The sequence below is a fragment of the Suncus etruscus genome, chromosome 4 (assembly GCF_024139225.1).
Source record: "Suncus etruscus isolate mSunEtr1 chromosome 4, mSunEtr1.pri.cur, whole genome shotgun sequence".
In the NCBI taxonomy this organism is placed as follows: Eukaryota; Metazoa; Chordata; class Mammalia; order Eulipotyphla; family Soricidae; genus Suncus; species Suncus etruscus.
This window is the reverse complement of record NC_064851.1, coordinates 124,490,465-124,493,194: the sequence shown is the minus strand read 5'-3', so window position 1 is coordinate 124,493,194 and position 2,730 is coordinate 124,490,465.

Here is a 2,730-nt window from a genome sequence, read left to right as displayed (position 1 = left end):
AAGGTTGTACTAGATGGCATTCCCACCAGCAGTGAAAAAGAGTTCCTTTCTCTCCACATCCCCGCCAGCACTGCTTGTTTTCCTTTTTTGTGATGTTTGCCAATGTCAGTGGCGTGAGGTGGTACCTCATAGTAGTTTTGATTTGCATCTCCTGATGATTAGTGATGTTGAGCATCTTTTCATGTGCCTTTTGGCCATTTGCCTTTCTTCTATTTCAAAGTGTCTGTTCATTTCTTCTCCCCATTTTTTGATGGGGTTAGTTGTTTTTTTCTTGTCTAGTTCTGTCAGTACCTTGTAAATTTTGGATATTAGCCCTTTATCTGATGGGTATTGGGTGAATAATTTCTCCCACTCAGTGGTTGGCCTTTGTATTCTGGGCACTATTTCCTTTGAGATGCAGAAGCTTCTCAGCTTAATATAGTCCCATCTGTTTATCTCTGCTTCCACTTTTTTGGAAAGTGCTGTCTCCTCTTTAAAGATGCCCTTAGTCTCAATGTCCTGGACACGCGGGAATAGAAACACATACCTTGCTCATGGATTGGCAGGATCAACATCATTAAAATGGCAATACTTCCAAAAGCATTGTACAGATTTAATGCGATTCCTCTGAAGATACCCATGACATTCTTCAAGAAGTGGATCAAATACTTCTGAAATTCATCTGGAACAATAAACAACCTCGAATAGCTAAAGCACTCCTTGGGAAAAGGAATATGGGAGGCATTACTTTCCCTAATTTTAAGCTGTATTACAAAGCAATAGTTATAAAAACAGCATGGTATTGGAATAAAGATAGACCTCAGATCAGTGGAATAGGCTTGAGTACTCAGAGAAGGTTCCTCAGACATATAACCACCTAGTTTTTGATAAAGGAGCAAGAAATCCTAAATGGAGCAAGGAAAGCCTATTCAACAAGTGGTGTTGGCACAACTGGTTAGCCACTTGAAAAAAGCAAACTCAGACCCCCAGCTAACACCATGTACAAAGGTTAAATCCAAATGGATTAAAGACCTTGATATCAGAACTGAAACTATAAGGTATATAGAAAACATGTAGGTGAAAACACTCCAGGACATTGAGACTAAGGTTGAGCATAGTCTTGGAGAGGGCCTAGCTCAGCATTGTCTTGGCCTTGGGCCCCTGAGCCAACCCGGTATTGACCACTGGCACAGAGCCAGGCATCGTCTGATGGCACATGTGTGTGAGCCCCACAGTTAGGCATGGTAGAATCCTTGGTCAGGTGCAACATCAGCTAGAAAAAAGAGATAAATGGCGGGGGGGGGGGGGATAAAATTAACATTGTGAAGGGATCAGTAACCTTTAAAATGGAGAGTCCTTGCTCCACTTTTGCATCTTTTCACCTTGTGTGGTTTTGGCTTTCTGTCTATATCCAAGATACCAAAGTTGGGGGTGTGTGCTAAGCCCTATCCAGCCTTACTCAGGGTTCTTCCTGAATCAGTGCTTGGGCACCATAATGGTGTCAGGGTCAACGTAGGTCAGTCACCTGAAGCAAGGGTCTTAACTCCTGCTAAAGCACTACATCCCGGGGCCGGTGTGGTGGCACTAGAGCTAAGGTGTCTGCCTTACCAGCACTAGCCTAGGACGAACCGCAGTTCGATCCCCCGGTATCCCATATGGTCCGCCAAGCCAGGAGCGACTTCTGAACACATAGCCAGGAGTAACCCCTGAGCGTTACCGGGTGTGGCCTCAAAACAAAAACAAAAACAAAAAAAGCACTACATCCAGGGGCGTTTCTGCCAGCATGGGGTTTGGCAGGCCTCCGCCATGCCAAAGGCCTTTTTAACCAGGCCTAGGAGGGGTGTGGGACTTGGGTCACCCCAGCAACCTTCTCCTCCTTCCTCAAGAACTTCAGGGCTTTCCCTGGGCCACATGCCTGGGCAAGCCAGCAAGGTGGGTTTCCCCAAGGAGCTTATAGGTTACCCTAGGCTTTCCCCATTTCCCACCCAGCTCCTGAGGGAGGGTTTGGGTGGGGGCTTTGAACTTCCTGCCTTCCAGCTCTTGAAGGATCTCTTTCCTTCCTGTGAGCCAGGAGTTTTTGCTATCATGGGCAATGGCAGCACAAGAGGTTCTGGCTTCAGGAAGTCCCAGGCAAGTTTCCTAACTAAACCTATCCATTGTGAAACATATAGACAAACATATAGACAAATATTTGGATATCATTGTGTTTAATCTGTTTGTTATATTCAGAATGCCACCCAGGAGCTCATTTTATTCCTTTACTCCCTCACTCCCACCTCCTATTACCCCACATTTAACCTTTTTTTTTTTTTTGTACTAAATTTTTTTGTTTTGTTTGGCCAAGGTGGATTACATATCTTTCACAGTAATGTTTTGGGGGGAGTCGGAAGCTTCAGCAGGTAACACGGGACCACATAGCTCCATGTGGCAGGCTTTTTGGTCAAGCAAAGGGGAGGATACAGCCTCAGCTGCCCTCCACAGCCTTCTCTCTCCTTCCTTCCAGTCCACAGGGTTATCCCTGACTGCCTGCTCAGGGTCCCAGCAAGTGGGTTCCAGCGAGGAACAGTTTAAAGGAGACCCCAGGATTCCCATTTCTTCAGGGAGCAGGGAGGGGACTGGTGAACTTCCAGCAATTAGAAAGCAAACGCTTCTCAGGGATTTGGAAGCATCAGTAGGTAACACGAGGATGACATGGCTCCATGCGCTTTTGGCTTGGCCAAATCACAGACCAAAGTGGTGTCTCAGAAACAG